Consider the following 13,041-nt stretch of genomic DNA (forward strand, 5'->3'; position numbering starts at 1 on the left):
GAGTGAGTGCTTGTAAGGGTTGTCTCCTAAACCCAGCAAAAGGAGAAGAGGGGTGTTCTTGATCCTAACACCTTCATGCAAAAAGATAATGACAAATAAAAAGGAAGAAGAAGTGAACGCTATTTCCATGTCATGTTTTCCTTGAGATGTTTGTATAATTGGTATCCTATCACTCATTGTTGAAAAATGACATGAATCATTACCACACTTATACTTAAAGTTTGCTTAAATAGTTCTCGTTTTTGTTGATGACAAAGGGGGAGAAATACATGATAAATTGATGATAAAATTGCTATGAGTGCCATATTTGAATTATGTTAAGATATCAAAAGCTTGCATCAAAATATATGATAAATTGGTGATAGAATTACTATGATTGCCATATTTGCACTATGCCATATTTGCACTATGGTATGATATCTAGAGCTTACATCACAATTCTTCAAATTGATATCTTGTCATGTGATGAAATGTTATGATTACTAAACACTTGAAATGTTTGCATTATGTTAAGATATCAAGAACTTACATCGTAATTTTACATGTTGATATCTTACCATATGATGAATTACTACGATTGCTATCTTTCACGTTTGAAATGTAAAACCTAAAAATGGATGTCAAGCCTTTACATCATTTTCAGAGAGATACATCATGATAGGAATCATAATGGAAGTATTGATAAGGTTAAATGAACTTAACTTATCAATATGTCTCTTGAATTCAAAGGCTTTGAATACAAGAATGACTTATCTCAAGTATGGCATATAGATAGGGGGAGTTAATGTTAACTCTGTCATCAATTGGTTGTCATCATCAAAAAGGGGGAGATTGTTGAATCTTGGATTTTGATTATGAAGTCAATTGTCATTTGGTTATCTAATCCATATGTTGAGATAAGTGTGTAGGATTAACTACGATGGCAGTAAGACCTGCAGCAGGTGTTGCGCCGAAGTCAAGACTTAGATCACGTTGGGGGTTCGAGAGTTCGATGAAAGTCCGGATGGTTGTTGAAGGTTCTACGGGAACAAATCCAAGAAGTCCAAGAGCTTGCCAAAGAAGCTCATCGGAACTCGCCAAGAGGATCGTCGCGAGTCCAGGAGTTTGCCGGAAGTCCACCTGAGCATCACTGAGGGTTCGTCGGATGTTCGCCGGAAGTTCGTTGGAAGCTCGCCGGAAGAAGCGATTGACGCGCCGAAACACAAGTTGCAGTATTAATGTCTTAAATGTCATAGTTAACATAAAGATTATGTTAGGAATGGGAGGTGATCCCATTAACTTAATCTATGGCCAATTGGGCCCTTGATAGACCTAAATTGGGCCGAATGGATCAGCCCATTCAGACCTAGATTTCCTGGCCAGCGGTGGCACCGCCCATAAGCTCGGTCTTCGAGCGAATTCAGGTAGTGGTACCATCCCTGTCAGACAGCGAAACCACTTGAGCTCGGTCTCCGAGCAAAGTTAGGCGGTGGTACCATCGTTGTCAAGCGGTGGTACCTCCTGAGCTCGGTCTCCGAGCAGTGTCAAGCGGTAGTACAACCTAGTTCTAGCAGTGGTATCGCCAGTAACCCGAAAATCTGGGAGATGATACTTTTGAGCTCCAAATTCAAACCAGTTGGGGCCTATATAAACCCCACCCTTTCCTACATGAAAGGGCACCGAAAGCTTGCATTTATTTTGAGAATTTGAGAGCTTAAAAGTGTTGTAAAAGGCTAGAAGTACTTCTCCCTCTTTTCTTCTAAGTTTTGATCATTCAAGAGAGGAGTGGAAATCTATAAGGGTTATCTCCTAAGCCCGTCAAAAGGAGTAAAGTTGTAAAAGGGTGGTTAGCCTTCGCCTATTGAAGGAAGACCTCTAGTGAACGTCGGTGACCTCATCGGAGGAGGAAGCCAAAAGTGGATGTAGGTCAAGATTGACCGAACCACTCTAAATCTTGGTTTGCATTTACATTCTACTCCTTATCCTAACTGCAAACTACCTCCATTGCTTTACGTCAACTATACTTCCATTTACTCTTAAGTTTAAGAACTTTCCGAAACGGTTTTCATCGAAAATGATTTCATCGTACGAACGTTATTTTAATCGACGAAAGTTTTTCGCTGCACTAATTCACCCTCGCCCCCGCCCCCCCCCCCCCCCCGCCCGCCCACCTCTTAGTGCTTTTGATCCCAACATATTTATCATTTTATCATGATTTGAAAATTGATATAAAGGGAAAAAAATTACAACAATGTATTCTTTCTTTCTTTTTGGCGATAACTAAAGGGGAGAAAAGTCTTGCTAGCTTACACATCTCAAAGAAAAGAGAAAAGTGCTAGCTTATATATCTTAAGAAAAAAAACTTACAAACTTATCTCAAAAGAGAAGAAAGAATTACTAGCTTGCAATCTCAAGAGAAGCACAAGTGTTATCTTGCCTATCTTAAGAAGCAAAGAATTATTAATTTGCACATCTTAAAAACTTGCTAGCTTGCATGTTCTAAAATAATATAAAACTTGCTAATTTACTAACTTGCATTCTATTTCAAAAACTTGCCAGTTGTACTTCTCCTTTTGTTGATGACAAAGGGGGAGAAGTTACGATGATAATATGAAATTATGCATGAAATTCTCATGATATTATGATGATGCATACAATGAAAATTTATGATGATCATACATGGTAGGATGTAATGTACTTTGATATTTTGATACCATTATGATTTAAAATATTTATGATTTAGAATTATGCATGCAATGAAGTGATTAATTGGTTCTTTCAATATTTATAATGCATGCAATGATGAAATACTCATGATACTCTAAATTTAAACGATCTTAACTTATCAATATGTCTCTTGAATTCAAAGGCTCTGAATTCAAGAATGACTTATCTCAAGTATGGCATATAGATAGAGGGAGTTAAGGTTAATTCTGTTATCAATTGATTGTCATCATAAAAAAGGGAGAGATTGTTGAATCTCGGATTTTGACGATGAAGTCAATTGTTATTTGTTATCTAATCCATATGTTGAGATAAGTGTGCAGGATTAACAATGATGGCAGTAAGACATGCAGTAGGAGTTGAGCCGGAGTCAAGGCCATGATCACGTTGGGTCTTCGAGAGTTCGATGGAAGTCCGAACGGGCGTCGGAGGTTCTACGGGAACAAATCCGAGAAGTCTAGGAGCTTGCCAAAGAAGCTCATAGGAACTTACTGTTGGGAAATCTTGGGGGCGACATCACATGTGCAGCGGAAGAACAAGAAAACAAAATCCCCGATTCCCAAAAAGATGTTTGTCGTCGTGCGAAGATTGGTGCGCAAAATCCGCGAAACTCAAAACTGCGTATAGAGTAGATTGTGTTACCTAGGGAGATCGTATATCCCTATTTCCTTACAGATCCTTAGGAGAGGGTGAAGGAGGTCAAGCGTCCTCCTCTCTAGCGGTGATCCACACAGCAGGGTTGTGACGACGCTCCTCAAAACTCCAGGCCTGCTCTGAGGTGGAGAGGGAGAAGAGAATAGGAAAAGCAAGCAAAGGCTCTAGCCTATGAGGCTCTGAATCCCTCCTATTTATAGAGGTCCCCTGTCAAACCCTAATGGATCTCCCCAAGTGGGTATTGGATCTGCATCCAATAAGACAAGGGCTCCGTCGGATATCTCATATCCGAACCTCTACTCATCGCAATGCCTACCATATGTGTGTGACCCTCTAGGCCCAATATCGAGCTGGCCGTGAGTCATACCCATCAGAACTCCTTCTAACTCAGTGAATTATTATCTCTGTAATAATTCACTTGACTCATCGACTACGGTCGTACTAGGCCACTACGCCGTAGTCCCCAGACGATACAAGAGAATCCAATCCATTGGACCTGTCTGTCCTCAGTTACCGTGTACCTATAGTCCCTAATCCATCTAATATCCCAGAGACCGTATATCGAGCATGGTATTGTTAGACCCATACGGTTTCTACTCGAGTCTCGCTCTAATCGGATTCTCCCGAAGAACTCTTTCTCTCTCAACTCGAATGACCCTGGCTAGGGATTTGTTTGAGCAAGAACACATAGGATATTCCTCTCATGACATCGAGAGTGGATGATCCTCTATCGACACTCAATAGCCCTCGTAAGGTCGACTACCACTCCCAATGACTAGCTGTACTAGATCTGGGATAGCTAAACCTATAAGTCTGGTATCAAAGAGTGGAGCACTCATACAGGACATCCTTGGTGTCTCAAGTCTAAGGACCAGATATACCACTAGGATTACGGAATCGCTGTTTGACAATAAGGCATCATCAACCATCCAGCATTCCGTAAGCGGATCAATCAGTGAACTCATTCTCCAATGAGCACCTGTACTGTATCCCTAGTGTCCCTACACGAGCAACTATGAGACCAGCTGCATCCTTCATATGGACGGGTATACAGCACACCAGTCTGTCCGGTTATCACGATATCCCTCTTGAATAATCTATGACTGGGATTATTTAGGATATGTGTTTAATGGTGAATCGATCTCATTATCGTGATCTCATCACGATCCGATTCCCATTGCACAAATCCAAGGACATCACGATATATATATGCACATATGCAATAGTTATAAAGTGATATACGCCAAAATATAATAAGCAAAAATATTCTGTATCAAGTCACACGTGCCATCACTCACGTGATTGGCTTGCTGGGCACCTATGACTAGCAATCTCCCACTTGACCTAAAGCTAATCACCTATGTGTCTGATCCCCATCAGACCCTTGTGACGCTCAAAGACAATCTGAGACAACGGCTTTGTTAGTGGATCTGCAATGTTATCTTCGGATGGAACTCCTTCCACTGCTACATCTCCTCGGGTTACGATCTCTCTGATATGCTAGAACCTCCTCAGAACACTTCTAATGAAACCCTGGTTCCCTTATTTGAGTAATCGCCCCATAGTTGTCGCAATATAAGGAAGTCGACTTCTCGCTATCCGGAACGACTCCCAAATCTGTAATGAACTTCTTTAACCAGACTCCCTCCTTTGCTGCATCTGATGTAGCAATGTACTCCACCTCTATGGTCGAGTCAGCAGTAGTATCTTGCTTGGAACTCTTCCAGCACACTGCTCCTCCATTCAAGGTGTACACATACCCTGAATTCGACTTGCTATCATCGACATCAGACTAAAAACTTGAGTTAGTGTAGCCTTCAACCTTAAGGCTATTACTGTTAGGATCGAGAGCACTAAGAGGGGGGGGTGAATTAGTGCAGCGGAAATCTTTCAGCGATTAAAAACGAAAGCTGCGTTCGTTTGATAAAAACTATTTTGATGCAAAAGCCGATTCTAAGAATACTTATGATTAAGTGCAGTTTATGTCTAAACACAGTTTGCGTCTAAGCGCAGTTTACGCAGTTTGCGTCTAAATGCAGTTCGCGTCTAAATGCAGATTGCGTCTAAGCGCAGTTTGCGTCTAAGCGCAGTTTGCGTATAAGATCAGATTGCGTCTAAGCGTAGTGCAGTTTGTGTCTAAACGCAGTTTTACGTCTAAACACAGTTTTACGTCTAAACGTAGTTTTACGTCTAAACGCAGTTTGCATCTAAACGCAGTTTTACGTCTAAACGTAGTTTTACGTCTAAACGCAGTTTGTGTCTAAACGCAGTTTTACGTCTAAACGTAGTTTTACGTTTACAAGTAGTTTACGTCTAAAACACAGTTTTAAAGGGATCTGAACTTAGAAACTTCGTTCGTAAAAGCGCAGAAGACAGTTTTGCATAATCAAAACATAAACGTAAACTGTAATGTATGAAAACACCGATTTACGTCTGAATGCAGATTCGAAAAGATCAGCACTTAGAAACTTGTTCGTGAAGGCGCAGAGAGCAGTAGCTATGTAGGAGGTTTGCAGTAATGATAAAGTGCTCAAAATAAACGCAAACCAGAGATTTAGAGTGGTTCGGTCAGTCTTGACCTACTCCACTTTTGGCTTCCTCCACCGACGAGGTCACCGACGTCAACTAGAGGCCTTCTTTCAATAGGCGAAGGCCAACTACCCTTTTACAGATTCACTCCTTTTGATGGGCTCAGGAGACAACCCTTACAGGACCTTTCTCTCCTCTCTTTACAACTCAAGACTTGAAGAACAGAAAGAGGAGAACTTTAGGACTTTTCACAAATTTGAGCTCTTAGAATCATAGAAAAGATCAAGAATTCGGTGTAGGTCTGTGTCTTTTCAGTGTTGAATGGGTGGGGTATTTATAGGCCCCAACCCAATTCAAATTTGGAGCTCAAAACGATTAAATCCCAGAATTCCGGGATCAGGCGGTTGCACCTCCAGACTGGAGAGGTTGCACCGCCTGGCAGAGCTCGAAGACTGAGCCCAAGCGGTGCCACCTCTTGATTGAGGCGATTGCACCTCTCTGCCAGAGCTCGAAGACCAAGCTCAGGCGGTGCCACCTCTCTGTCAGGGAGGTTGCACCGCCCAGTCTAGCTCGAAGACTGAGCTCAGGCGGTGCCACCTCTCTGTCAAGGAGGTTGCACCACCCAGTCTAGCTCGAAGACTGAGCTCAGGCGGTGCCACCTCCTGGCTGGGGCGGTTGTGTGTCACACCCCTAAAAATATCCATGATATTTAAAATTTTTTCGTCACAACTAACCCAGGATCCAAACACACATTTGAGGTCACTAAGAAAACATTCAGATCAAAAATTTCACTTCTATAATCTACCAATTCATAACCCTGTGCAATTCATAAACATAGCACACATCACTCGATAATTTATACAATCTGAACTCAACTCATCAAAATAAAAACCACAATATAAATCCACAAGTGGGGAAATCTATGCAGTCACCACAATCATCGATTTACCATAAGTTCATATCATTATACGAATTTAATTTAACATTCCAAAACCCTATACATGAGGGATCCTTTAACTTACACAAAATCCACAGGTTTAGATTCATAGTCACATTTCATTAGATGCAAGGTAGCTTTCTATGAGTTATTTGATGAATGTAGGACAATTAGTAGAAAATACAAATTACTAAAAAAGGAGCATGATAGTCTCACTTGTAATGTCGATAAATTAAAGACTGAATATCATGATAGTTTAGCTCCATGTATAAAATGTCATGATCTAGAAACTCTCCAAAAGGAGAACTTGCTACTTAAGGACACCTTGAAGAAATTCGAGGTTGGTAGCAAGTCTTTGAATATGATCCTTACAAATAAGGGTCACGTTCCTAAAAGAAGTGGAATCGGATTTGTGAGAAGTCCTCACCAAAATCCAACCACCTTCATTAAAGGCCCTATCTTACATGTTCGGCACCAAAGCAATTACAACTTTTGTTGCAAATATGGACATAAAACTTATAAATGTCCATTCAAGAAAATTAGTCCGAACAAACTAATTTGGGTTCCTAAAGGAACCATGATCAATTCTATGCAATATGATGAACAAGTTAAATCAGTTTTTAAGGCAGCCAAAAGAAAATAGGTACCTAAAAATAATCCCTTCTTGTAGAAACATACACCATCACAAGCTAGGAGCAAGAGATGGTATCTAGATAGTGGATGCTCAAGACATATGACTGAAGATCCATCTCATTTCTCTATGCTCACTAGCAAAGAAGAAGGGTACGTCACCTTTGGAGACAACAACCAAGGCAAAATCATTGGCAAGGGAACCATAGGTAACAAATTAAAATTTTCCATTGATGATGTCTTACTTGTTGATGGATTGAAACATAATCTCTTGAGTGTTAGTCAATTATGCGATAAAGGTTATATCATTAGATTTGAATCAAATGTGTGTATTATTGAAAAACCAAACCATAACATAACTATGATTGCATTAAAACAAAATAATGTCTACACCATCAACCTTGATGAACTAAGTAATGAAATGTGCTTCTCCGCTTTAAATGATGATGCTTGGCTTTGGCAAAGGAGACATGCCATACAAGCATTAAACTAATATCTAAGATCTCATCTAGAGAATTAGTGCGAGGAATTTCAAATATAAAGTTTATTAAGGACAAAGTATGCGATGCATGTCAACTAGGTAAACAAATAAAAACTAGTTTCAAACCAAAAACTCAAATTAGCACCACTAGACCATTACAATTGATTCATTTGGATTTATTTGGACCAATTGACACGACAAGTCTAGGAGGAAGCAAATATGCGTTTGTAATTGTGGATGACTATACTAGATAAACTTGGACCTATTTCTTAGCTTACAAAAGTCATTGTTTCAAGTGTTTCTCTAAATTTTGTAAATTCACTCAAAACAAAAAAGGTTTCATGATTTTATCAATTTGGAGTGATCACGGTGGCGAATTTCAAAACTGTGACTTTCAAAATTTTTGTGAAGTTAATAGATACAATCACAACTTCTCCACTCCGAGGAATCCCCAACAAAATAGAGTAGTTGAAAGAAAAAATAGAAACCTACAAGAAATGGCAAGAACGATGTTAAATGAACATAGTTTACCAAAGTATTTTTGGGCCGAAGCCGTAAATACGGCTTGCTACATCATGAATAGAGTCCTAATAAGATCATTCCTATTAAAAACTCCCTATGAATTATGGAATAATATTAAACCAGAGTTGTAATCTCAACTGAGAATTAACAAAAAACTCCCTTCATCGGATTTAGCATCAAATATTTCCTATTTTAAAGTTTTCGGTTGTAAATGCTTTATTTTGAATGAAAGGGATACCTTAGGAAAATTTGATGCTAAATCCGATGAAGGCATCTTTCTTGGTTACTCTTCCGTTTCTAAGGCTTTTCGGGTTTTTAACAAAAGAACCTTAGTAATAGAAGAGTCTATTCATGTAGTTTTTAATGAAATTTCTAATTTAAAGAAAAATGATTTTGATGATGATCTTGGTTTTGATAATTTGAATTTAAATGAACCCCCTCCTCAAAATAGCAACTTGGATGCACCTTCTTCCGAAATTTCCTTACCCAAGGAATGGAAGTATATAGATGCTCATCCAAAGGAGCTAATTATAGGAGATACATCAAAAGGGGTTCAAACTCGTTCCTCTTTCAAGAATTTTTGTGCTAACACTGCCTTCCTCTCTCAAATCGAACCTAAATGCATTGACGAGGCCTTAAAAGATGATTTTTTGGTTCTTGCAATGCAAGAGGAATTAAATCAATTTGAGAGGAATAAGGTATGGAAGCTTGTTCCTAGACCTAGTGACCATTTAGTCATTGGTACTAAATGGGTCTTTAGAAACAAGCAAGACAAAAATGGTATCGTGGTTAGAAATAAGGCTAGATTAGTGGCCAAAGGTTTCAACCAAGAAGAAAGTATCGATTACGAAGAAACCTTCGCTCTCGTGGCTTGACTAGAAGCCATAAGGATGCTCCTTGCCTATGCTAGTAGTAATAATTTTTAAATGTTTCAAATGGATGTCAAAAGTGCTTTCTTGAATGGTTTTATTTCCGAAGAAGTATATGTCGAACAACCTCCCGGATTTGAAAATTCTCTTCTTCCTAATCATGTATTCAAATTGACTAAGGCTCTCTATGGCTTGAAACAAGCTCCTAGAGCTTGGTATGAAAGGCTTAGTTCCTTTCTTATTTTAAATAATTTTACTAAAGGCAAGGTTGATACTACATTGTTTATCAAACATTTTGAAAATAATTTTCTTATTGTGCAAATTTATGTTGACGATATTATTTTTGGCTCTTCTGATGAATCACTATGTGAATCATTTGCGAAATGTATGAGTCATGAATTTAAAATGAGTTTAATGGGTGAATTAACTTTCTTTTTGGGATTACAAATCAAACAACTTAGTGATGGTATATTTCTTAACCAATCTAAATATACATTAGAATTGTTAAAACGATTTAACATGGATAATTCAAAAGCAACAAACACCCCTATGAGTACTTCGACTAAGTTAGATATGGATGAAGATAGTGAAAATTTTGATCAAAAAACATATAGAGGAATGATAGGTAGTCTACTCTACCTCACTACAACTAGACCGGATATTATGTTTAGTGTAGGATTTTGCACTAGTTTTCAATCTAATCCTAAATTATCTCATCTTAAGAGTGTTAAAAGAATATTTAGGTATCTTAAAGGAACTCCAAATCTAGGATTGTGGTATCCAAAATCTGAAAAATTTGATTTAATAGCTTATGCAGATGCCGATTTTGGCGGATGTAGGATAGATAGAAAAAGTACATCCGGAACATGCCAATTTTTAGGACATGCACTTGTTTCTTGGACTTCCAAGAAACAAAATTCAGTTGCACTATCTACGGTGGAAGCCGAATACATTGTTGCAAGTGCATGCTGTGCACAAGTTGTTTGGATGAAAAATACATTAGAAGACTATAGAATTCACTTTGAAAACATTCCCATAAAATGTGATAATACTAGTGTCATATGTCTTACTAAAAATCCAATTCAGCACTCTAGAACTAAGCACATCGACATTAGGCATCATTTCATACGCGATCATGTCCTTAACAATAATGTTGTTCTAGAATTCATTGACACAAAGCATCAATTAGCAGATATATTTACAAAACCTTTGAATGAAGACCAATTTAAATTCATTAGAAGGGAATTAGGTATGTTAAATTATCCCTAAGAATAAACTTGTTTGAATGGATTTTCCGTAAAGTTTTTCATCCTCTCTCCGTTCCTCGGTGAATTTGATCCTTCTCTTTCGATTCTAAATAACAGATGCTCGGTTAAGTCAACACCTTCGTTACAAGATGAGTATGATTTGATGATATACCCTCGAGAGACTCGACCAAGCATACCATGCCCTCAGGTCACCGGTGACATCTCTATGTCGTAAGCAAGATAGCGAATCGCGATATAAGTGAGTCTCGAGGGACTCGAATAACTTAACCTACACCGGGAATCGGTTTCTACTTATAATGATGGAGGGCCACGTGGGTCAATCTAATTGCCTCACGTTTACCGACTTAATATTATCGAGAGAGATGTTTCTATGATTTAGTCTCCTAATATGATATGTGACACATATACATATTTAATATATATCTACGTCACATGCAAATATATATACATATCTAGTATGTGTATAAGCAATCACACCAGATAATCATGGACCACAACCTAATGTGATTAGGCCCGAGCTAGTAGGCCTAATCACTCACATCAAGATCTATGTGTGCAACGGTGCATCTCCATGCCCTATGATCATCCATCTCGTCCTCGTTGGTTCCATCGACATCTTGATACATCATGCATCGTGATCGTCCGTCTCGTGGGTCCCGCTATCGTATTCACACACCCGCTGCGCCTCCTAGTATGATTACAACTTAATCATGGGCACGCAGGCCCGACAATAAACGAGAAATATAATGGAGGCTCGTAGACCTCAATAATAATAATCACAAGTACACACATCACATGGTTCATGATCATCCGTCTACACATCATACATCACATGTATAAATAATCATCATCATGTAGGACTACTAAATAATGATAAAAAATAATAATCAACTAAACCATTTAATTAATTAGTATTATATGAAATCAGGGACATATAGGGAATTTCTGAATTCATAGGGGAATTTTCGTAATTCAGACAAAAGATAGAAACTAGAATTTCTCAAATTTTGAGGGGCAAAATTATCTTTTGACCAGAAAACCCTAATGCCCTACTCCCCTTTGCTACTGCCGCCATCGCCACCCTTCTAGCGGCGGCCTGTGCGGCGGGACGAGGGCGCTGCCCTCGCTTGCAGGCGGCACGCCCACTGGCGGCGCTACCGTTGAGGGTGGGCGCCACCACGGGCGGTTCTACCGGCGGGGCAACGCCCGCAGGCGGTGCTGCCCCTGTAGTTTGGCGCCCCTACAGGCACCGCCGCCTCCGCGGGCGGTTCTACCCGCGGGGCAACGCCCGCAGGCGGTGCTGTCCCGCCGGGCGGCCGCCTCTACGGGGGGGTTTCGCCCGCGGGAGCAGCGGCGGCAAGCGCCGCTGCCCTGCGGCGCCTCACCCCACGGGAGAAGTGACTACAGGCACCTTTACCTGCGGGCTGCCAGCCCCGTCGGCCGCAAGCCTGTTGCAAGCAGGCCGCCGGCTGGCTGCTGCAGACGCAGCCCCTGTGTGCTACCTGCCTACGGTTGCGCTGCACGCACGTAGATCGAGGGCATCAACTGTTGCTGCCCTTCCTTGTTTTTGCGTCAACGATTTTGATTTTAAAATTCTTCCTAAACACAACACATGCAGTTCAAAACCAATCATTCGCACGAACAACCTGGTTCTGATACCACTATTGGGAAATCTTGGGGGCGATATCAGATGCACATTGGAAGAACAAGAAAACAAAATCTCCGATTTCCAAAGAGATGTTCGTCGTCGTGTGAAGATTGGTGCGCAAAATCCGCGAAACTTAAAACTACGTACAGAGTAGATTGTGTTACAAAGGGAGATCATATATCCTTGTTTCCTAGCAGATCCTTAAGAGAGAGTGAAGGAGGTTAAGCGTCCTCCTCTCTAGCGGTGATCCAAACAGTAGTGCTGTGACGATACTCCTCAAAACTCAGGCCTGCCCTGAGGTGGAGAGGGGGAGGCGAATAGGAAAGGCAAGCAAAGGCTCTAGCCTACGAGGCTCTGAATCCCTCCTATTTATAGAGGCCCCTTGTCAAACCCTAATGGATCCTCCCCTAGTGGGTATTTGATCTGCATCCAATAACCCAAGCCTTTTATATTAGTGGATCTCTATCCAATAATCTCTCATGGGCTCTTATTGGATCTCGTCCATAGGATCCAATAATTCAGGGGCTTATTGGATATCCAATAAGACAAGGGCTCCGTCGGATATATCATATCCGAACCTCTACTCATCGCAATGCCTACCATATGTGTGTGACCCTCTAGGACCAATATCGAGCTGGCCGTGAGTCATACCTGTCAGAACTCCTTCTAACTAAGTGAATTATTATCTCTGTAATAATTCACTCGACTCATCGACTACGGACGTACTAGGCCACTACGCCGTAGTCCCCAGACGATACAGGGGAATCCAATCCATTGGACCTGTCTATCCTCAGTTACCG

This window comes from Musa acuminata, chromosome BXJ2-5 (genome assembly GCF_036884655.1).
Source record: "Musa acuminata AAA Group cultivar baxijiao chromosome BXJ2-5, Cavendish_Baxijiao_AAA, whole genome shotgun sequence".
NCBI lineage: Eukaryota > Viridiplantae > Streptophyta > Magnoliopsida > Zingiberales > Musaceae > Musa > Musa acuminata.